Here is a 25,718-nt window from a genome sequence, read left to right as displayed (position 1 = left end):
ATTTCCAATACCCAGCCATTCACATGGACTCGGGCTTGTTTTATTTGGGGATGAGGTGCACAGGCCTACTCTGGGGTTGAGGACATTTTGACAGTTAAGTTCAAAAGGTGCTGAAAACTTCACATGTCATAATGTAATAGTGTATAAGTTAAATATTTTTAATACAATAAATAATTGTCAGGCTTTGTTCTTAATAGGTAAGTGACCATTAGATTGGCCATCACTGTGAAAGTGTGAAGATGCCTTAGAGTACTTCACACAGTGGATAATATGCTCTTTCACGTTTAACAGTATTAAGATTAAGATTTTAATTTGTCTGAATGATACAATTTGACGTATATATTGATTTAAAGTGTATTCATCTGTTGATCCTTCGAAACAAAATGAACAGATGACTTTCTGCTCATGCAACTTCAAAGAGTATTGGTCTCAAGAGGATTTTTTTAAGTTTACTTACACAATGTAAGTAAACATTCATTCTGAATGCTTGGCTGAACTCCAACCCCTTGAAATGGATTTAGCTCAACAGGGGTTGTTTACAGCTGTAAAAGTTCCCAACATGCAGGAAAATGGAAGTAAATCCTAACGGTTTTTTTGGTATGATTTCCAAAATGAATCTCCTATAATCTGTGCATCACAGAATGCCCGAGTGTGATTCCCTCTGAAAAGCATGGGGTGGAGCCTATTCCCACCCAAGAGGCGTGCAGCATAGTGCTGAGTGGCCACTGTGCATGCGCTGATCTATCAGCGCAGAGATCAGTGCATGCGTCACATTGCTGGCCAGCACAGCAACCCCCACTCCCCTCCATCACTGGCTTTCTGACACTCCCACCCCCTGATTGGCCTCCAAGACTTCCTCTCCCTGGGCAAGCCCCTATGTGTACCCTTCCACCCACTGGCCAGCTCCACTCTCATTGACAACTCACTCCCTCCTCAGACAATCCTGATCCCCCCATCCCAATGACCATCTCTGATGTTCTCTTTCCCTCCCACCAGCCCCGATCTCCCCTGCTGACATCCCAATCCTGCCCCCCCCACCCCAAATGACCACCCCCCACTTTTCCCTGGGCAATCCCAACACCCCTCCCCATGATGTTGCCCCCAACCCCATTCGCCCTTTCTCCCTCCCTCCCCCACGGATCGTCTGGCACAGTGGCAGCAGATTCCACCCCTCACCCCCCCACTGACCAATTGCTCACCAATAAGCTCTGCCTCCCTGTAGACCCTACCCCCCCCCCCCAGCCCCATCCCCTTGGCATTGTCTGATGCTTAGTGGGCAGTGCCAAGGTGCCCCTTTAGTACTGCCAGTTTGCCCCTTAGGCAATGCCAGGCTGGCACTACCTGACCTCTCTTCCATCCAACGGGTTCAGACCACCTGACCTCATTAGTCGGGAGCAGTACTAAATCCCACTGGAGGGAGCCACTCCCAGTGGGAGTTGGGGGGGGGGGGGTACTGGAGGGATTTGAGGGGGGAGGCAGGTGCGGGCACTTGCGGGTCCAGAGAATTCAGTCCCGTGCCGGCTAATCATTTGGAAATGGAGATTTCCATATGATAATCAGCTGATTATGGCAAAAAGCTTAGCATCGGAGATGCACAGAGGTCTGGTGGGAAGCATGCAAAATGGCCCCTGCTGATGTCTCCAGACCTGCTGTACTACCCAAGCAGTGCAGCACACTTGGAGAAGCACCCTCATGAGTTTTTTGAATGGCTTGGTGTTATGAGCAGGTAATAGAATTAAAGTGTTTTGAAGAGTTCCTGGAATGACCGTTTATTTTAACAGTTTCATGAACATTGCAAAGACTTTGCAATGTTATTACCAGCCTCATGCAGTTTGTCTGTACGTGGTTCAGGATGGTAAATGTCTGATGCTAAGTATTGCCAACAGTGTGGATTCAATTCCTGCACCAGCTCCCCTAGGGAAGGAAGGCCTGCCTCCTTGTTTTCTTTATGATTAAAATGAAGTGGCAACCCTCAAACTACTTATTTGATCAGTTATTGGACAATTTTAGCACCTCTGTCAGTCTTCTACATTGTCATTTACATTCCCTTTGTCCTATTACAGCCTCCCCCAACCCCCTTTCCCCTCTTCCCCTACCACCACCCTCATAGTATAAATCTGTTTTTTATTTTCTTTGCTCTGATGGCGGGTCATCCTGACTCAAAACATTGGCTTCATTCTCTCTCCACACATGCTGTCAGACCTGCTGAGGTTTTCCAGCATTTTCTGTTTTTGTACTTATCTATTTGTCTCTCTTTAACATTGAGTGATGCCAAAGATCCCTTGTGGACTGTGCTTCATTACCCAGATACTAGATAAAGAGATAACCAGACACAAGATAAAGAGATTTCACATGCTTTTAGCTTTTGCTATTGTGACTTTAAAAGGTCTGGATGATTGAACTTTTATTGGCTTCTAGTAAGTACAGCTTTTTTTTAAAGAATGTCAGAATTTATCAATTAATCACTTCTTTAAACACTGTTAACATATCCTATTGTTATTCTTGGTTAAATGGTTCTATATAGTGTATAGTGAGTGATTAGGCATTGAAATGCCATAGTCTGACATAGGGGTTATGGAAAACAACAGAGAATTGGTGGTCAGGACATATATTGGCATTAGGGTCATGAGGAAGACCTTTATGAACTCACCTTTCAAAAGATTCCCTCACGAAAACGGTGGTTCATGACATCTCTGGGCTAACATGGACTATGACTCTTTGAAAAGCTGTTCTGACTCCATGAAAATCGGAGAATATTAGGAGATGCCTTTCCCCATAACAGAGCTGGCCAGATCAGGAATGCAGGATACAAGTTCACAACCCAAACTAACCTCTATAAAAGCACGCCTGTAAGTCAAAAACCCCAGGAATGAAAGTTGGGAATCCCGGAATCTGATCCTGGCTATCAGTTTTACCCCACCTCAGAGTCTCCCTGACCCAATAAAAATCCAGTCCATTGTCACATCTGCCTTTCTTGTTCCTGCAAGAACTGCTCTAACTCTTCCAAATCTGGGAGCACCATTGGAAGCTTTGAAGGAATTTCAGTCCAACCACTTTGGCTGCAGTTATAAAAGTAGCAGCTGGAAATAAGATGGTTGTATGAAAGAGGGTTGCAAACAAAATTCCTGCCATGCAAAGCAATTATGCTTAAGTAACCATCAACATAAATGCACCATTGAAACTGCAGGTGAAGAAATATAATAAACAGTCTCAAAATCCTAATGCTGTTCACAAAATCAAGACTTCTTTGCTGCAAAGACAGCAAGGATTCAGAATGCATCACCACTGAACAAATAAAAATCACAATACTTATTACTATTAAAGCTGCAGGCACCTGGGCAGGTGTGTTCCAATTACGTTTAAAAAATGGAAAATATTTAAAGCAAAAATGAAAATTCTGGCTGTAAAATGGTTCTAATGATGAGGTCCAGGGTCTGATTTTAACTGTGCAAGTGGATAGGCTTTGAGTGAATTAAAAGCTTGCTCCAGTCTCCAATGCATCAAGCAAAACGGCATTATACACACTGGCTGAATTTTGTTGCGATCAAGGTGCTCTGTAATGGTCGGGAAAGCAGAGGAGGCAACCCAACCTTGGCTGTTTGGGGGAACCACAGCCAAATTTTAGACCTATCAGGCAGCTGATTAACTGGCATTGGGGCTATTGCCCCTTTAAGGGATGCGGGCCTACCTCCAGGAGCTGCCGGCCAACCTGAAGGCTCCTCAATCCCAACAGTGCCAACTAACACTTGTTAGTTTCCATTTTCAATGAAGAAATAATCTCATCAGCAATGTGGTTGATTCTCAGCTACCTTCCAAGGGCAACTAGGGATGGACAATAAATGCTGGCCAGCCACCGAAGCCAATGTCCCACGAATGAAATTTAAAAAATGTGGAAATCACACAGTAATGTTAAATTAGATTCAATTGGTCAGAAGAAGTAAACTACAAATGTGGCTAAAAGAAAGTAGCAGCAAAAAAAAGGTTTTAAGCATGATTGAATAGCACTGATTGAATATAGCATTCACTGTAGTTGAAAATGGATGAACTGACAGAAAGATAACCTGTTCCTTCATGTGTAACATTCAAACTTTCTATTTTGTGCATAACCTGCTCTGTAAGAGATAAAGGATTTAAATGATTTATTTTCCTTTGAGCTCTGCTAAACAAACAGCATAATCTCCATAATGCAGTCCTTGTCTGGGGGAAGACTGTAGTTGTACTTTAACCGCAGTTGCTCAGTATGACCCGAAACCAGCAGACAGAACACAATTATAAGCCACTAACTATTATTGGCCTCATGCCCTTGAATCCGATACAGACATCTGTTCTAAAAATATAATTTCCTGTAAAATTTAGCTCACTGCAGCTGGCTCAATTTAAGGAGAGATACAAACAGCCAAATGTTTTCAAATGAACAGTGTGATAAACAGGAGCAGACACTGATAGGAACTCTTTCCACAACATTCACTTTGTTCTTTAATTTTGCCTACAATCAAACATTTAACAAAGTTAGACAAGACATCCACTGAGTTCCTTTGTACAGATGTATAATAAAATGCACTGTGCTGGGGAGAAGAGATGAGTAAATTTTCATACCAACATGGTTATCATCCTGTCAGAATTCCCCCACCTCCCCTCCACCCCACCCCCAGTTAATTATGAAATTAAAGTTAAAACTAATGGACACTTTGAGCCCAATTTTACTTTGCGGAAGTGGATGTGATTTTAGTGACTTTAAATCAGGTTGATTTGTTTTGTTATTTTTCAATTATTCTGGGTAGTTTACCCTGTCATTCACTAAACTTCTTCTCTGAAATATTTTCAGTGTCAGGATTTAATCAACCCTGGGAAGTTGCAATGACCACTTTTCTGATGTGAAATGTAATAAATTAAGTCTCCCAATTTTAGAGCCAAATATGAACAGATGCACAAATTAACCCCCAAAAGATGGTTACCATTAAAGCTGATAAGTCTGTGAATACAGGCAAACAATTCAGGCGTCATCTGTGCAGCAGATTTCTCTGCTTGGAAAAAGCAACATCATCTTTTGTCCTCACTTATGGTCAGTGCTGTCTCAAGAGCATACCTCGTGCAAAACTAATAGTCAGACAAACACTGGTCCATGGAGGAGAAGGAGAGGCTGAGTGGATTAAGTACCCTACTCCTTTCCATATTGATTTTGTCAAGCAATTGATGATTTTCTTTTGGTGTTTACAAAAGTCTTGAGAGTGACAAGCCTCGAGGGCCAAATGCACATATCAGAAAATTATAGGCATCATACATAAATGATATATAGTCCATTTATTTGGGGGTAATAGCAACTAAAATCTGAAATGCATCACATTGTGCCACAAATAGATTAGCAAAAAAGATACTAGCTTGCAATAGGCTAGGCACGCAGAATCTCTTATCCGTGATCTGGTATTGCCAGTGCGGAAATTTACTTAAAAGGCACACTTACAAGGTTATCTATTTGCTGGAAATAATGAGTGCACACTCTGTGATTTTCCTGTTAACGGGGGTAAAAATGACATGCTGTGAACTCCACTCCCTGCTAGGAGCACAGGATGATAGAACTAACCCTACTGTTGTATGAGTGATGTTTATACCCCATCTCCACTACCATCTGAACTTTGGTTACCTTGACCAGAATTCTCCGATCTCACACACCGCGCTGCCGCTGTCAGCGAGAATGGAGAATTTGGCGCTCAGTCAAATCTCCATTCATTGCAGTAGAAACAGAGACTCCCAGCTGCAGGTGAGCTTGGACAATTCAGGGCCTTATCTTCGCAAGATTATAATTTTCTTTGAAAGAGTACAGGAATGAACAAGAAAGATATCTTTGGCTTTCACAATTCAAACTATTTCTTTAAGAAAGGAAAACTTTGAAGTGACCCAATTACATTTTTCAATTTATAAAGAGGATTGAAAACTTGATTCAGGAAAATTGTTCACCATGTGGAAGGTTCCAATACTAAACAGCACATGTGTTAGAGACAATGGTGGGATTTTACGGCTGCGCTCACCCCAAAACCTGAAAATCAGACCCAAGGTCAATGAACCTTTGCATGGTCTGCCTCTCACCCGCTACGATTCACATAGCGGGCAGGACGGGAAAATTCCCCCCAGTAGGTGTGATTTCTGCACACACCCCACCCCGTGATGCATTTGCTGGCAGAGGGGGCCCACCTTTAGCAGGATCTACCGGCCCCACGGTCTATGGTGTTTCGTGTGCCTTGCAACCTCTGCTGCCGGGGAACATATCTGGGGATAGTGTAAGAAGACATTGCAAACGGTTCACCCCGTTTCAAAAAGTTGGAGAGGGTTGAACCTGACAACTACAGATCAGTCAGTCTATTATGCACGGACAAAGTTATTTGGCACTTGAAAAAGTCTAGGTTAACAACTGAAAATTAGCATGGATTTTTTTAAAGGCAAAATACATTTGGCTAACTTGATTAAGTGCCTCAGTGAAGTAATGGAGAGGGATGTTAAGGGAAGTGCACTTGATGTTATGCGTATATAGACTTTCAAAAGGCGTTTAATAAAGTACCACTTGATGGACCTGTTAACAAAATTAGCGCCTATGGGATTAAGGGACAGTGGCAGTGTGGATGTGGAATTGGCTAAGGGCCAGAAAACAAGAATAGTGGTGATCAGTTGCTTTTAAACTGGAGAGAAGTATACAATGGTGTTCCTCAGGGACCCAACTGCTCTTATTGATGTATATTAATGAGGTTAACTTGGGTGTACATGGCATAATTTCAAAGATTGCAGACAATAACATTCAAAAATATCATAAAGAGTGAGGATGATAGTAAGAGACTTCAGTAGAATTGTTTCAGGAGTTGCAAATGGTACTACTGCCCACTGTGCAATTACTGTATCATTCTATGATTTCATTATCAGGCACTTTCTTTCAGGATACAGTGTGTTTTTGAAGGAAGCTTTTCTTAGGTCGCTCCAGAAATCTCTCATTCACTAGATTAAGGACCAGATAAGGCCGCATGACAAATATTGACAACTATAAAAGCCCTGGTCCATTCACAGGTCCTAAACAGTCCTTTCAGGTGAAGCAGCACTTCACATGTACCTCCTTCAATCTGTTCTATTGCATTTGCTGCTCCCAATGCAGTCTACTCTACATCAGAGAGACCAAACACAGACTGGGTGACTGCTTTCCTGAACACTTTTGGTACATCCACAAGTAGGACGCAGGCCTTCCTGTCACTTGCCACTTCAACAGACCACCCTGTTCTCCTGTCCACATGTTTGTCCTTGGTCTTTTGCAATGTTCTAGTGGACCCCAACGCAAACTGGAGGATCAGCATCTCATCTTCCAATTGGGCACTTAACAATCTTCTGGGCTGAACACTGAGTTCAACAACTTCACAGCATAAACTCTTCCTTCCACTTTCACCCCATTTACATTTATTTCATTTCATTCTGTTTCTTCTCTTGATTTCATTCATCCATTTTTATCATCCTTCTTTCTCTCTTCCATTTTCCATTGCTCTATTCCCGCTTTCCTTCTTGCCACCGCCACCACTCCCCACCTTCTCCTACCTCCCACCCTTTCAGGTCAACTGCCTTAACCATCTGTACCTCTGTTCTGTCATTCATACATTCTGATCTCTTAATGTACACTTTTAGCACCTTTCTCAGCCGTCTTTATCCTCATTTACATTCCCTTTGTCCTATTACAGCACCCCCCACCCCCCACCACTCTCATAGTAGTAATCTTTTCTGATTTTCTTTGTCCTTAGCTGTGACGAAGGGTCATCCAATATTTTGCTTTGACCCTGGTCCAATTCAGTCAATGTCACATGCCATAATCAAAAGGAGTGGCGGGGCAGGCTCAAAGGGCCTACTCCTGCTCTTAGTTTCTATGTGAGCTGATCAATCGCTGAGAGGTTTACGGATTGCAGTCTTTGCTGTTTTGTGCACAGTTTTGTACAGGGATCTGAAATCCATACTACTTATAATGCTTGGGTCAGACTTTCCAATGGAAGCAGAAGTGGGACTGGAGGCTGCTAGGCCAACAATCACTCTAGCAGAGCAGTGCACCAGAATCTTGCCACCATTTTGAAACAGGTTAGGTGTGAAATGGCTACACTCCCACAATCACCAGTAGATTGCCTGATCTGTAGAAACATTTAAAGCACAATCATCTCCCACCACCCTCATGCACCCCATCATCTTTGTCCCCATTGCTGATGGAGGAAGATGGTCCCGTGGACAGATTTCCCCTCTACAATGGCAAATGGGCAGCTGTGAACATTTTTATTTTGAAAACGTTTAAAAATGCTGAGAGCATACAACTTATGGTGCCACTGCCAACACTGGAAAGCCCCACACTGGCCATCCAGCATCAAGAACCTACCTGTTATCCATAACTGGATGGTGTGTCACCCTCTGGTCATTCCTTGGAAAATTGTGTCAGGTGACTATTTCCAGCATGCTGTGGTGTTGGGACCCGGATCTGATTCTGATGCAGGCTTTCAACCCACAAAACAAAATCCTGCCCCATGTGTCTTCAAAGTGAGTCACTAAAATGTCATGGAGGTTTACAGCATGGAAACAGGTCCTTTGGCCCAAATTGTCCATGCCACCCTTTTCTTTAACCACTAAACTAGTTCCAATTGATAATGAATCTTTTTAAATATCTTTTTTTTTGCTATGTATTTTTCTGTATTCTGCCAGGAAAAGTCTAGCTACCTGATGAAACTGATGGTCCCAAAGGATTGGAACTTACTCCATGTGATCTCCACAGCACTTGTCTTCATTTAAACATTTAATACCACATCCATCCATTTACATATTCTTCAGTCATTTAAACTTTTAACACTCCCAGCCTAGAGTGCGATATTTGCACTAGTTATAACTCTAGTTGAATAATTATCGTTGTAATGGTGGAGAATAGAGGCATGGACTGCAAAATTATACACTTTAAAGAAAATTACCCTCATTACTGTACACTTCACAGAAAAAAGCTTTCATTGAAATGAATTGGGGAAATGTTGGACTTTTGAAAACCTATATATTTTGGACACTTAAGTGGCACAAACTGAACAAGGCTGTCGCTGATGAATATTTGGCTATCATATTTTGCTTGCCTGTACTAAGTCCTCCCTTTCAACTCCCCCCAAAAATATCACAGTAAGTAATTCAAAAAAATCTACAGTGCCACAGACAAAGCCATGGACATTTTCTATGAACACAGGCTGGAGCATTCAATGTCATGCTCCACGATTTGCAAATCAAATATTTTCACAATAGTTCATTATTGACAATGTTCTTGCCTAAGTTTTCATAATTTAAAATGAAAATCTCTTCTTGGGCTAAAGCAGACATTCATCAAATCCACGGTCACACTGTGAGTCATCTGCATATCTCAGTAAAATACATTAAGCTGAATAGGCAAGATAAGGGCTCATGGGCACTGTATTTCAATAAAATGTGGGATTGGTTAACAGACAGAAAGCAGAATAGGAAATAAGGATAAACAGAGAATTTTCAAGATGTCAGGCATTAACTAGTAGAGTGGAGCAAAGATCCATGCCATTTACAATCTATATTAATGGCAAAAAAAAAGCAGTAATCTTACAAGTTTGCTGATGATACAAAGATGGTGGGACCCACTCAGAATACATAACAGGAGTGTAAGCTGTACAGAGAACATAAAGAAGCTGGAAAAAGATATAGACAGGTTAAGTCAGTGGGCAACTAGTAGATGTATTGTAATGCGAGGAAATGTGAGGTTATTCACTTTAGTACTAACGTTCGATGCTAATCCCCAAGGTCTTTATCATGGGGATTCAGCGTAAGTGATGCCTTTGAACATTAAGGGGAGATGGTTTGATTCTGTCTTGTTGGAGATGGGTCAACTCGCCAAAGACATTTGACACTCTATACCTAAGAAAGTACATTTCAGGATTGTTATCATGTTTTTCACCTTCCATACTTTGGCTTAGGATATATTTTTGAATGCCTCCAGGTTTAATGTCCTGCTTACACTCCCAATTCCTCTAACAATTCCTCTGCTTGTCCCCTGCACCTTCTACAGTACTACTGATCAATGTTCAATCAACAACTAACCTCCTATTCTCTGGGAGCTTCTAGTTGGTTTCTTTTTGCAGACCTATATGTTTCAAATAATTTGTTGAAAACACTTCCATCTCATAAAGGCATTGGCCAACCCATATTGTCTCAGTTTCCTTTTAGATCCTCCTGCTTGCATTCAACCTCTTTTCCAACCTGACAGAAAAGTGTTTTGTTTTCCTGCCGGAGGACTGCTACAGAAATGCAAGTTATTGGTGACAGTATGCACACTATTCATCCCTTCCTGTTGCATAAACACATGTGTGGATTGCAATGTTTACCTTACTTGGTTCAAATCAGGCAACTTATTTTGGGTCACTTTCTAGCTTTCTAGGCTTAGATTTTGCCAACCAGGAAATTATATTGAAAGTTTGATGTGCCCTGTGTAAGATTTTCTTACTATTTAATTCACTGGGCCTTTTTGAGCATAGCAATACCATTCCTGGGATTTTTGAGCAAAAAGATATCAAGTAGCATGTCTATTCAAATGTAACCAAGATTATTAAAAAGGGTCAGAAGTGGCATTATTACAGCATGTAATGTATTTCCGACCATCATCATCTTAGATATAAGCCTGGCATCCTATATTACACAGCATGATTGGGAAGAGTTTTCAAGTTTAAAATGGAGTTGCAGCCAAAGATTAGTTGTATTGAATGATGGAACAGGCTTGAGGACTATCTCCTGCTCCTATCTGTTATGTTAGTATGATTCTAAAACTCAAACGAAATGTTATCAAATTCTCACCACTCACCTGACCACTCTCCACTCTCACCACTCTCCCTGTTACAGAGACTGCAAAATCGGTCCCAACCCCAAGGAAAAGAGCCTTGGTCACAGACCCCGCTGGAAGGCAACTGGAAGTCCCATTGGTGGCAAAGTGGGAACTGAAGCTAAACCTGACCATTATCATTGGGCTGATTATTTCATAGTGGTTTCAGTCAAATGGTATTGTCTGGGCACTCACATTATGTATTTGTTATAAATCTGCCATTTTGCTTGGCAACAGAGTATCAGAGGTATTCTTATTTCAAACACGAGCACAGTCAGAATTTAAAAACCATTACTTTACCTTGCAATCAGTCTCATTTTCAGGTTCCATAAGAGCTGTGTCAATCTTGATCTCAGGCCGAGTAACCCCTTTAAATATTCTTGAGAACTTACATCCAAACCTTTTGGAATTTTTCTCTTTCATTTTTCCTGCAGTAACAAATGAATAATTAATATTTCAATGGGGGTGAATTTCAATTTGGGCAGACAGTGGGTGAGTCGACTGCAGTACCAGCCGGATGTGGGGAAAACTCAGTGATTAAGCAACTGGAGTTCACTGTAATAAACTGGCATGCTGCCAGTCTGACTGAGCATTGATAGGCTGCACAGTTATGAATCAGAGGGGAGAGATCATGATAGAAAAGAGAGGAACCATGACATTCAATAATTCTATTGGAGGTGGGCCAGTGGTGAGATTATTTTGTGGAATCAAACAAAGCATTCTCCCCCCCAAGTGACCCAAACATCATTCAAAAATTCTTAACCTTATTGTTTTTAGAATGGCCTTCATGAATGCCTTCAAAATCTTCTAATTAACCCACTGTATCACAAGGAGGGCTGTAAAGGTCACTGCAGCATGTGGTCAGGTCTTTCCAATTGTGACTGGGTGGTATTTCCAGCATATCATAGAAAGCCATCCATTGATGCATTCAGGAGGTGACAGACATCACCTATGTCAGGGGAGCTAAACACATTGCTTTTTACCCTCAGCAGGGGGCAGCAGGATGAGAAAACACATGACATTTCCAGGATGTCAGAATTTCTGATCATTCACATGGCTCTATGGGCATCCCATATCAACGGGAAGAGGCGTAGAAACTGCAAGATCTACCATTATATCAATGTGAAGTTGGTGTGCAACCATGGAAAGTGCATCATGTCAGTCAATGGCTGCTATTCTGACAGCAGCAACAATATCTTCATTCTAATGCTATCAGAGGCCCTGAGAATCACAGACTGACTTTAGGGAGGTAGAGACTATCCTCTGTGCACATATCTCATGATTTCCCTCTGTCACTGAACTACATGAGGAAAATGTACACTTGATGAAGGGCTTGGAGTCACCCAGAACATTATACAATAAAAGATACCTACAAAGACATATCTATACAATCACTTATCCAATTAAACAAATGGAAAGGGTCTACTCACTCTTGCACGTTTCATTATCAGCTATCTCGCAAGTACCTTTTCCTGGGCTAGTGGTCCTATGATGAAGAGATGCTAGCATTGGACTGGGGTAAACACAGTAAGAAGTCTCACAACACCAGGTTAGAGTCCAACCAGTTTATTTGTTAGTAATCTCACAAGCTTTCAGAAACGGTGTTCCTTTGTCAGGTGAATTCCTGACGAAGGAACGCCGTTTCCGAAAGCTTATGAGATTACTATCGAATAAATCGGTTGGACTCTAACCTGGTGTGGTGAGACTTCTTACTAGTGGTCCTACACAATGTTACTGCAGCATGGCGAGTTGATATTTTCTGACATTCACTGCAGATGCCATTGCAGGACTCCCTTGACCAGCCTGAGGCCTTGAACACCTAGCTTCAGACTGCACCACCTGAAGCAGTCTGGGTTGGCTGGTGAAAGACAGCAACATGGCACTGCTGGGGTGTCTGTGGCGCAAGTGTGAATATTGTGATCCTGAGAGAGAGCAGTAGGTACATATTCCACAGAATTAATGTCACAATGTCATTCCTAAGCACCTTATCAATCCTCGCAATCTGTTGAAGGACAGATTGTTGGACTGCTGTGAGAGCCCACAAGCCCCTTTAAGCACTAAGATCTGCAGCCACAATGGCAGCAATCTGAGCCTGCATGGCAGCAAGTACAGATTTCACGACTTCTGTCAGACTTTCCACTGCAGCGCTGATACTCCAACAGCATTCCACCTGACCTACAGTGGAAGTTGAGACAGTGACCAACAGCCACTCCATCAGGGTAAATCCACTGCTGTTGTCATGGAATTGGTCATCACTTCCATGCTGGAGAGTTTGTGCTCCAAGCATTGGGTGATGCCATCTGCCAACTTGGAACCAGAGCCCATCCTTCCTGGCAGAGACAGGAGGCTGACTGGCAGGCCTAAAAATATGCCAATTATCATGATGTGTATGTTTCACATTGTTCTCCTGAATGCCACCCCATCAAAGTCCTGTTCAGAGTTGTCTGTGGTAAAACACCGTTGTGGCCTCAAACTCCAGTGAGTTGGTACATGAACTACCCTTTCTTCCTACTTTGGCTGCAGTCAGTGACTCATCACATGCAGATCCTGACTCTGTAACTATCCCACAAAGTTTCACGCAGTCACTTTCTGAGCTGGTGCTTGTGATTTTCAGATCAAAGAACAGTGCCTCTCCCTTGGAGGTCTGGTACAGTTCTCTCTCTCTCTTCTCCTAGGGCCCTTGTGGTGGCTCAGGCTACAATTCTTGGGTAGCTGAAAGCATAAGATCAGTAGGGGAGGATTAGGTTGAAGGAGAGATGCTGGGCTGGAAAGCAAGAGGTCCACTGTCTCACCTTCTGCATCTTGAATATTTTGCCATTTAGCAGGATGAAGATCAGGTGGAAGTTGAGAAAGGGCCATTATATGCCCTCATCCTGCATGTTCTTGGTGTTGCCGGAGGTCATGAACTCTGTCAAAGCTGCCCCCATGATGTGAAATGCTATCTCCTCCATCAGGTTCAAAGGGTGAAAGTGTGTTGGCCCCTCTCAGTACTGATCCATTGTATTTTATGCCACTTTGTCCTGCAAATGATAGAGGGAGCAGGCTATCAGTGATTATCTTGCAGTGTGCTTGGGATATATGGCTGTCACAACTGAATAACAGGAAGTATTTTGAGGCAGCAAGAGCTGGTTTGTGGCTGGCATGATTGGAAGGTGTGTGAAGCTGAAGTGGAGCATCTGAATGTTAGACATGAACCCTGACTGCTGTTAGGTAAGTGATGAGAGTATGTTGTTTTGAGTAGCAAGACTGGTTGGCAGTGAGATGGGTAGCAGATGTCCTTTAAAGATACATTCACTGACCGTGACCACCTATTTGAGTTTATTCAACATTTTCCAGACACTGTTTTCAGGTCCTTGGGGAATGACTCCTGGAGTTCCTCCCCTTCAGGGTCGCCTTGTTTCCATGGAAGCTTGGGACAGAATCTTTTGAAGGGGACACTGATCTCGGCTACAGGCAGGAGAGCTGGCAAGAAACTCATGTTACCTCCGTTTGGAAAGGCCTGCTGGACCATGAGCCAATTAAGCCATTGAGAGACCAGCAGCAGTCCTATCCCAGGATCAGGACTCCAGGGAGAGGAGTGATGTTGGCCAGTGAGAGGGCAGCAGCTCAAGGGAGGCTGCAGGAAAGACACACACTAAAGGCCCAGGATCATAGAACAATTCAGGCCAGAGGTAGATAATGGCATGAGGAGTTTTGTGGGATGGGGGTTCATAAGGTGGAGGGGCGTAGGGGGATGTAGCAGGGTTGGAAGGAAGGGTTGGGGTGGCATTCAGTTGGCTTCCTCCTTTCCTAATGCTGGGTTCTTCTATCAGGCATTGCATGCCTTTAAAAGAGGGACCCCCACCCCTCACAAGATGACAAGCAGCGCACGCAGGTTTACATGTCATGCTCTTCATGTAATGACAGGCCCAGCCATAGCTGGATTAATAGTAGCAGCAGCAGGCATTGATTCTGCCTTGAGGGCCTCAATTGCCAGTCAGATAGGAACTGTCTATTTATTAGGGGCCTTTCAGCCCAGACTTAATTGGGATGCAAGCAGAAGGGTGGCAGGATGCTCAACGCCACCCTCCTGCCCGAATAAATCCCCTTCCAGCCTCCAAACATGGCACTAGAGAGAGCAGAAGATTCCACCAATGGCAACACGTCTCCTGATCATCTCTGTGACTCCAGCACAGTGTAGGTGAATCTACTGTGCCCTCTCTCTTCCCTGGTACTCTACCTGCATTCTCTTCATTTGCACAAGGCGTTCAGATGCAGCCTCCTGTAGTAAAGTGTAATGATCCTTTAAGGGTGACAGACTGCCTTTGTCCAAAATTGCAAATTTATCTCAAACTCATTGTTACATGAAGAAGCATCCAGAAGAAGAGTTATATTGGTCTCGTTTCTCTGCAGATGCTGCTAGAGCTGCTGTGTTCTTTTCTTTTATCCAGCACTTATGCGTTTTTATAACGTTAAGAAACATTGCTTCCTAAAGTTTTCACTGATTGTGCTTTCCTGATATCAGTCCAAAATTTGTTCTTCACCATTTTGAACTTATTCTCCTTTGTCCTACCACCATGATTTACCTTACAGTTTGAACAGTGGTTAGCACTGCTGCCCCACAGCCCCAGGGACCTAGTTCATTTCCAGGCATGGATGACTATCTGTGTGGAGTTTGGACATTCTCCTTCTGTCCGCATGGGTTTCCTCAGGGTGCTGTGGTTTCCTCTCACACTCCAAAGATATGGGGGTTAGGTGGATTGGCCATGTTAAATTGTCCCTTAGTGTCAGAGGGACTAGCAGGATAAGTACAGGGGGATATGGTGATAGGGTCTGGGTGGGATTGTTGTCAGTTCAGGCTCAATGGGCTGAATGGCCTCCTTTTGCATTGTGGAATCCTATGAATTGATCATTTCCATACAACATGAGTTTATTAAACTTTGTTCCTGCACTGCTGTCAAGCCCTGAGTTTGATATTTTATATAACTCTTTAAGATTTCACTTCTGCTATCTTCCTTCAAGTCTAAAAATGGCACTTCCTTTTTAGTGTAGGGAAGCTGCTTCAATTAAGTTATCTGGGGCACACATCATGTTCCCCAGCTATCCATGACTATCTTATGTCTCACTGTCTCAGACGTGATAGTGGACTCCGACACTTTAGGAACTTTCAAGCAGTTATTGGATCGGCACATGGAACACGCCAGAATGATAGGGAGTGGGATGGCTTGATCTTGGGTCCGGACGTAGCTCGGCACAACATCGAGGACCAAAGGGCCTGTACTGTGCTGTACTGTTCTATGTTCTATGTGTTGCCAGTGGAGAACCTCGGCCATTCGCCACACAGATTGGATGTTTAGAAGTGAATTTCCGACCTTTATTGTGTTTACGCCGGCTCACAAGGATTAATGAAAAGCAATATTTTCTCATTGAATAAACAACCAGAAAAGTGAAAACCATAAAATTTGGACACCAGTTTTTGTGTCAATGCTAAATATATAAAATCTTCTCCAAGATGGGACTTTCTAAAGTCTAATGGAAAATTAATGGGCCGGGGTGGTACAATGAGTCAAATGATCTCCTGCACTGAAGGGATCCTACGGGCTTCTGTGATTGCAAGAACAGTTTTGTTTCATGTCCGCCAACTATGTTTTGCCAGGAAAGATCTCAGAACTGTTAAAGCAGCAGCAAGTGGCATTCTTAAATTTTATTTTATTCAATCTTTCCGATTAACTTGGTTTTAATTTCTGATTAACTTGGTTTTAACTTCCTCCTAATCCTCCTAAAGAGTTCTTCCATTTAAAGTTCCAAGCAAATGTTTACCTCAATAAGTAACTGACGTCAGAGCTGAATGACGTCCTAATTCCACAGATTAGGGCAGCACAGTGACAATTCCCAGTTTAGGTCACTGTTTGTGTGGAGTCTGCACATCGTCCCTGTGTCTGCATAGGTTTCCTCCAGTTTCCTCCCACAGTCCAAAAAATGTGCTGGTTAGGTGCATTGCCCATGCTAAATTCTACCTCAGTGTTACCTGAACAGGCGCCAAAGTGTGGATTTTCACAGTAACTTCATTGCAGTGTTAATGTAAGCCTACTTACGACACTAGTAAATAAACTTAAACTTTAAACTTTGTGATTTGCCCACAGCAGTAATTTTTGCTGGAATCATATTCCTTGCAACAGGAATAATCTTTGAAAGGTGCATGGCAGCTTCAAATATTGATCATTTGGAACCAATCATATATATATAATAAATGTTTCAACCTACTTCCTTCCAGTAATTTCCAGTTTTGGAGCAGAGTTTTTGTCTATCTGCTACTTTGGAACCTCAAGTTGTCCACAGCACGCCCCCCTGTGGCTGCAGAGCTATGAAACTGCCTCTCACCTGCTCTCGCTGCGATTCGGGAACAGAGGAAGAGGTAAGTTTTGTTTCAATGTTTTCAGTCAGCTTACAAAACTTCCCCAACCTGCTCACCTAAAATCGAGAGTAGCCAGATCCCGGCTCAGTCCAGTTCGGAACAAGCAGAGCGCGGCCGTGACTAGAGGAAAATTTTGTACACAAGAGACAGGGTGCAAGAACTGAAACAACAGCCAGTCAGTCCCACCTGATGAATCCACCGTAAGAAAAATGAAGAAACTTTCCCAAGTTTTTCTACATTGAACAAGTAAAAAAAAACAGAACTGTGCTGGAGTTGCATCCTTTTAATGTAGGAATTGCTTTAGAAAATCTAAATTCATACATTTATTGCTGGCGCAGAAAATAAATCTTACCATTTCAAAACGAAGCTTTTTTTTGCAAACTTTCTACTGTAAACATCTACATGAGACGGACAAAACAACAGTTCATAGATATCGAGTAAAATAATTACATTTATCGCTCATATGTGGTAAAAGATACAACCCAGAGAGCTGTCTGAGGGTTACTGCAATGAAAAGCACATTGACATCCAGTTCAGACTCGCAGCGTATCCCTGCCCCTCGGGGTCTCTTGTGCTCACCGCAGCCACAACAAGTTGCCTGGCATCCCTCAGGACTCAAGAGTTTCTCAAGCCCCATCTTTCTCTTACCACTCACTGCCTTTACCTTGTTCCTCCCAACATGCTTATGTCTGCCAACCTCTTTTAGATTCCCTCTCGATTGCCTGACACTGTCTTGTCCTTCCTTGTCTGTCCCTCTCTCTGCCAAACGATCTGCCTTTGTCTGAATTTTAAATATCCTTCCCGTTCAGACTCCCCATCCTTGCTTTTTAGAATATTTGTCTCTGAATCTCAGATCTTCTACACTCTCCACCTTCCACCCCTTTCCAAGGTCTAACTTTCCAGTTACCGAAGTACGGTCGCAATTCCTGAGGCTGGGTCTCTGCTACTCCATGAGTTTGTTTTCGTCTATTTCGCTTTCTGGCCCTTACCCATGTTTTAACCCTTATTTGCACTTGCATTTTTCAGGTTTCCATCTTTTTATCTACTCCACCTTTCATCATTTTCTTGCTATCTTTCTCTTGTGGTTGGAGAGCAAGCTATATTTTCTTTTTCTCTTGTTTCTTTCGTTCACTATCCCCTTACTATCGCTCCTTCTCCACAGAATAGTTAGATTAGATGGATTCCACCCTGCCTCGATTGTCCCTGCTTCTGAAACAAGTGTTCCTATATTTTCCCCTGCCCCTTATTTGATTGGGAGTATGAGTCTGTCCCTGTTGTAACCCCCATTACCCTCAGCTTCTGCCACTACCCGCATCAAGGCAAGTGTCTCTATTTCTACCTATGTTTCTGCCCATCCTCACTCCCTCGCTGTCTTTCACTTTTTCTTCTTCACTTTCTCCGCTCCCTTCATAGAAACCAAACTTTCTCAAGTTTCAGTCACAGTAACTTTCAATCTGCTTCACTTCAGAAATGCAATGCTTGCTTAGCAAAGATGTTGTTACTTATATATCATTCTTCCTTTATAAAAAAAAGTTTGTAAAACTTACTGTGTGCATGCAGGAGTTGTTCTGGGTGTGGTTTGTTTTGCGGAAGAAGTTACAGAGTTTGTTCGGTTCAACTTTTGTTGGGCGACTTCAGGGAAAACTTCACAACAAACTTTGTGGATCATGTGACTGAACTAAGTTGTCTGTAAACTCAACACCAACGGCTTTCTTTGCATTCTGGAGTTTTTTTTTAACCAAACAGCTTTTATTATGAAGACAAATATATCTTAATCATGTGAAAAGATCAATATGACTTTTTTTTAAAAAGAGTTTTGTACGGTTTTAAAGTTTCTAAATAACACCATGCAGGAAACCACATACAAATATTGTAAAACTTTTTTGTCAGTCAGGCGGTTTAAGTGTGCACTTGCAAACATGTTTCTTATAGGAGTAACCTTTCGGACGAGAAAAGAAGTCCGGTGAGACAAGTTCTAGATCGATTTACAACACAGTGAAACAAAGCACGCACCTTGGCTTACATTAACATTGAGTCCGAAATTTAACTGCAGGCGTGCCTTATTGTTGGATGGAATCGCAAAACTTCTGACCGCTGTGAAAGTTTCCTATCGTTTTCTTCTTAGGCGCTGAGCTTCTGTATTGTTTTGATTGAAATATCTAAACAATAAATACTGCAGCAGAGTCAGAGTGCCGTGACACTTCATGTTTGAGTGCCTGTGATGACAAACGCTGATATTTTCCTAATTTGCAAATACAGGAAACTTACCAGCGTGAGAAGTCAAATCAAAATAAAAATGAAGTCCATTATCATATTTGCATAGCGTTATTTGCATAATACCAAGGCAGTTTTTCTATGTTTTGTTTATAGTTTTTTTACTTGACAATTTAACATGGAATCAAGTACAATTTAACGTTAGGATCCGACAGAGTGGTGCTGCAGAGATGACTGCCTCAAAGAATATAAAATTACTGATACTGCAGACGCCAGGCGAGATAATACAACCTGAATGTTCTAGCAAATTACATTCACAACTAATTCAGACTGAATAATTGCAATAATAATAATAATGACCAGTTGGCTACCGGCTGTGTTCAGGAAAAAGTATTGATTCTTTTAAAGGCAAATTGTATAAATATTTCCAGCAAAGTTACAAAAGAGCTGGGTGGTGGAAATGGTCTTGGATTGCATTAGCACCGACATGATGGACCAAGCGGCACCCTGGATTACAAACCTCCATGGCTGTGTGAGTAATATTCCAGCATGGAGTCTCGCACAGCAAGGGCAGAATCTTCCTTGTTCCCTGGGAATGAGCGTGAAGGTAGTACCAAGGGGGTAGATGTCAGGCCAGGGAGCTCTGAGCCACCTGATGCTTTACTGCCACTGAGCTATCTTCCAAGCGGCATTATATCTCACATAGAGACTGTCAGCCCTATAGCGTGGGGGGGGGGGGGGGGTGCGGAGGGAACGGGGTAACCAATCTGCAGAATAAGGTGCCAATTTGTAGACCAATTGGAACTGTTACAAGGGTCTACCCAGCTGTACTGAGCTCAGAGCTCAAACCCTGTAAGGTGCTGAGTGGCTTGCTGGAGATTGATTTAGGAGCTAGCAAGACCTTGACTAGATGCTGATCCCCCTCCCTCCATTTCTAGTAACTGCCTATTACGCTTTACTCTGCTGATGTGGGAGGAAGGGGCAACATTGCTCAGGAGTGGGAGCCAGGGAAGGTGAGTTGGTTATAGAATACCTGTGATGATGCACATTGTTGAGTTCAGATGCAAGTTTACAAATTTGGTGATGAAAGAATGATACCATTCTGGTGATGAGCACCTAAACAAAAATCTTTGGATACTAAGAGGTAATTTAGCACGACCTATCTACCTAAACTGCACATCTTTGGACTGTGGGAGGAAACTAGAGCAGTCTGAGGAAACCCACACAGACACAGGGAAAGCATGCAAACTCCACACAGTCTTTCAAGGCAAGGATTGAACTCGGGTCCTTGACGTTGTGAAGCAGCAGTACCAACCACTGTGTCATCTATTAGAAGGCTACATTATCTTCTGCAAGGCATTGGTTATTTTGTAATGATAAGATCACTCAGTTACAGCAACACAGGAGGCCATTGTTTCCTAAACCAACAGGCACTTGTGTAGTTTTGCAGGCTGGTATGTCTGGACTATAATCTTGCACAGAGTGAATGTCACTTCAGAGTTATTTCAGTAAAGCTGCCTGTTTCAGATTCTGTGATGAGGCAATGTTGTGAATGTTCACAGTGCTACTTGCAAGGAGTAGGTCTCCAATATCCAAGAGACTCTCTTACACATTTTCAAAGGAGGATCAAATGGAAAAAGCCATGCTGTAAATGAAGCAAGACCAGCTAGTTAAAGCAACACCAAAGTGTATGTAGCTTCATCGCTTAAAGGATTGTCTCAGCACAGAACAGAAAACCTGATACCAGCCAGCAAAGAAATTCCTTCCATTGGGGAGTCACTGGGTTGCCATTGAAAAGTTGCGTACAATGCAACAACACTAAGCGAAAGCGTGATGGAAAAATGCACTAACATTTCTTTTTTTTAATTCATTCGTGGGACATGGATGACACTGGTTGGCCAGCATTAATTGCCCATCCCTAGTTGCCTTTGAGAAGATGGTGGTGAGCTGCCTTCTTGAATCATTGTCGTCCATGTGCTGTGGGTTGACCCACAATGCCCTTAGGGAGGGAGTTTTTGACCCAACGACTGCGAAGGAACAGTGATACATTTCCAAGTCAGGATGGTGAGTGGCTTGGAGGGGAACTTGCAGGTGGTGGTGTTCCCATGTATCTGCTGCCCTTGTCCTTCTGGATAGAAGTGGTCATGGGTTTGGAAGATGCTGTCTAAGGAACTTTGGTGAATTGCTGCAGTGCATCTTGTAGATAGTACATTCTGCTGCTACTGAGTGTTGGTGGTGGAGAGAGTGGATGTTCGTAGATGTGGTGCCAATGAAGTGGGCTGATTTGTCCTAGTTAGTGTCAAGCTTCTTGAGCATCGTTGAAGCTGCACCCATCCAGGCAAGTGGTGAGTATTCCATCACACTCCTGACTTGTGCCTTGTAGATGGTGGATAGACTTTCGGGAGCCAGGAGGTGAGTTACTCGCTGCAGTATTCCTAGCCTCTGGCTAACTCTTGTAGCCATTGTGTTTATGTGGGGAGCCTGGTTGAATTTCTGGTCAACGGTAACACCAAGGATGTTGATGTTGGGGTTTCAGTGATGGTAACCATTGAATGTCAGGGGGCAATGGTTAGAGTGTCTCATATTGGCGATGGTCATTGCCTGGCATTTGTGTGGCATGAATGTTACTTGTCACTTGTCAGCCCAAACCTGGGTATTGTCCAAATCTTGTGGCATTTGAACATGGACCGCTTCAGTATCTGAGGAGTCACAAGTTGTGCTGAACATTGTACAATCATCAGCGAACATCCTCACTTCTGGCCTTATGATGGACAGAAGGTCATTGATGAAGCAGCTGAAGATGCTTGGACCTTGGACACTACCCTGAGGGACTCATGCAGAGGTGTCCTGGAGCTGAGATGACCCACAATGATTACCATCTTCCCATATACCAGGTATGACTCTATAATTATTGAATATTGTTGGGCACACCAGATTAGGGAATTGATCCTTTAAAAATGACAGACTTTAAAATGTGCATGAAGAGAATCTTCCACTTTGGCACATCTAGTATAATCCTCCTCCATTGTACTTATTTTAATAGCTCATACGACCTCCCCCATATGCACAGCATGGAACTCATCAGGACCCTATGTTCACTGGAATGAGTGCATACTTTTGACTCATTTAATACTGAAACTTAAAAATGTTGTGCTTTTTCAAAAATGTTAGAACTGTATTGTATCCATAACTAAGACTTTCAGTTTCATTAATCTGTCTTCAAAGCCAAGGCGTAGTGATGAAGCTTTGGCAAACTTGCACATCTCATTTGCTTGATGCAAAGAGGTCAAATATATATCTGCAAATACTTGCAAATATCTGATAACACCAGCTGCAACCGCCTTCGGATTCTCTTATTTTTAAAGTTCCATCTCTAAATGTTTATTTGCTCAGTTTCGATTCAGATCATTGGCTTTCTTAAAATGTTGTTATCCTTGTTCTGTCTAAAAGCAAACTGGAACCACAGGTAATTGTTCAGTTTTCTGAGAATGTTCTGCAGGTTTACATTATTTTATTCTATGAGTCAATCAAAAAGGAAACAGCAGACCTTTCTGACAGGAAGTGGTGAAAGGGCTGGTGGGGGAGCAGAGGGAATGATAACATTTTTGTGTTAATTGGAAAACCTCTTTCCTGAAGCAGGTAGAGCAATCTGTACAGTTTGCTAAAGCAACTTAGTTTCAGAATTGTAGAATGTTGTCTTAAAAACGTGTTCACAAACTTATTAATTCAAGCATATAAATTTACATTCCTGGAGAAAGGGGAAGACATTTCTCATTGTTCTAGAGTTTGAAACAGAAATGAAACTTTGCAAAAGTTATAGATTTTTTCAATTTCCCTTTCACTCAAAACTTCATGAGTGATTTCTGAACAGGAAATCTTTGATCTGGTTTCATAATTGCCAAGGTTTATTGTTACATGTATTTAATTGGTCCCTTATGATCAAGGTGCTTCCAGTATCCTCAGCACTGTTGATGTTAAAGGTGAGATTTTCCTGGGTCTACACTTGGTTCTTGTGGACCTATATGAGATAGATCAGAGTGCTCACCTGTAAAGGCAATGTCCAGTTGACTGATATTCACTCCAACTCTAAGTGATCCAGTGCATCTCAATGCAGACCCAGGGACATCTCCCCTCCACTCTTTCAGAGCAGTAAAATGTAAAAGATTTTACAACTGGAATGAGCATTGGAAAGGAGAAAGTGGCACTTGAATACAAATTACAAGAAAATATCACCCCTCCATTTTTCAGAGCAGTGTGTGAATCTACCTGAAGAAATTGAATGAATACAAAGAACAAAGAATAATACGGTACAGGAACAATACAGCCCTCCAAGCCTGCACAGATCATCTGTTCCTAACTAGACCATCCATTTGTGTTGCTCTATTCCCAGTCTGTTCATGTGGCTATCTAGGTAAGTCTTAAATAATCCTAGAATGTCTGCCTCAACCGCCTTGCTTGGTAGTGCATTCCAGGCCCCCACCACCCTCTGTATAAAATACGTCCCCCACATATCTATATTGCACCTTGCTCCCCTTACCTTAAACTTGTGACCCCTTGTGTTTGTCATTTCTGACCTGGGAAAAAGCTTTTTACCCTATCTATGCCCTTCATAATTTTATAAACTTCTATTAGTCGCCCCTCAACCTCCGTTTTTCCAGGGAGAACAACCCCAGTTTACTCAATCTCACCTCATAGCTAATACCCCCCATACCAGGCAACATCTTGGTAAACCTTTTCTACACTCTGTCCAAAGCCTCCACGTCCTTCTGGTAGTGTGGCGACCAGAACTGGATGCAATATTCCAAATGTGGCCTAACCAACATTCTATATAACTGCAACATCATATGCCAACTTTTATACTCTATGTCCCGTCCAATAAAGGCAAGCACGCCATATGCCTTCTTCACCACTTTTTCCACCTGTTTTGCCACCTTTAAGGATCTGTGGACTTGCATACCCAGATCCCTCTGTGTGTTTATACTCCTGATGGTTCTGCCATTTATTGTATAGTTTCCGCCTGCATTAGATCTACCAAAATGCATCACTTCACATTTATCTGGGTTAAATTCCATCTGCCATTTCTCCACCCAATTTTCCAGCCTATCTATATCCTGCTTTATTCTCTGACAATGTTCATCACTATCCACAATTCCAGCAGTCTTTGTGTCGTCCGCAAACTTACCAATCAGACTAACTACATCTTCTTCCAAATCATTTATTTCTACCACAAACAACCGTGGTCCCAGTACAGAGCCCTGTGGAACACCACTAGTCACCGACCTCCAATCAGAAAAAGACCCCTCCACTGCTACCCTCTATCTTCTATGGCCAGGCCAGTTCTGTATCTATTCTGTAGTTAGTTCAACTTTGATCCCGTGGGATTTAACCTTTTGCACCAGCCTGCCATGAGGGACCTTATCAAATGCTTTGCTAAAATCCATGTAGATGACATCCACGGCCCTTCTCTCGTCAATTATTTTTGTCACCTCCCCAAAAAACTCAACCAAATTTGTGAGGCATGACCTCCCTCGTACAAAACCATGTTGCCTATCACTAATGAGACTATTCAGTTCTAAATGCGTATAGTTCCTATCTCCAAGAATCTTTTCCAACAATTTCCCTACCATGGACATCAAGCTCACTGGCCTATAATTACTCAGGTTATCCTTGCTACCCTTCTTAAATAACAGGTCCACATTTGCTATCCTCCAATCTTCTGAGACCTCACATGTGTCCAGTGAAGAAACAAATATTTCTATTAGAGGCTCAGCAATTTCATCTCTTGTCTCTCTCAGTAATCTAGGACAGATGTCATCTGGCCCTGGGGATTTGTCTACCTTAATGCTTCCTAAAAACCTAACACTTCCTCTCTTGTAATTGTGATTTGTTCTAATTGGTCTACACATCCCTCTGAGATACTACCAACCTTTGTGAATACTGATGCAAAGTATTCATTTAGGATCTCACCTACTTCCTTGGGTTCTAAGCATAATTCCCCTCCATTGTTCTTGAGAGGTTCTCTTTCTCTTTCCCCTTGTTCCTAACGTATGTATAAAATGCCTTGGGATTCTCCTTAATCCTGTCTGCCAAGGGCATTTCGTGACCCCTTTTTGCCCTTCTAACTCTCTGCTTGAGTTCTTTTTTACTTTCTCTGTATTCCTCCAGTTCTTCATCTGTTTTTAGCTGCTTGGACGTTATGTATGCCTCCTTTTTCTTTTTGATTGGACCCACAATTTC

The sequence above is a fragment of the Carcharhinus amblyrhynchos genome, chromosome 8 (genome assembly GCF_965287045.1).
Source record: "Carcharhinus amblyrhynchos chromosome 8, sCarAmb.v2.hapA, whole genome shotgun sequence".
NCBI lineage: Eukaryota > Metazoa > Chordata > Chondrichthyes > Carcharhiniformes > Carcharhinidae > Carcharhinus > Carcharhinus amblyrhynchos.
This window is presented reverse-complemented; position numbering follows the sequence as displayed.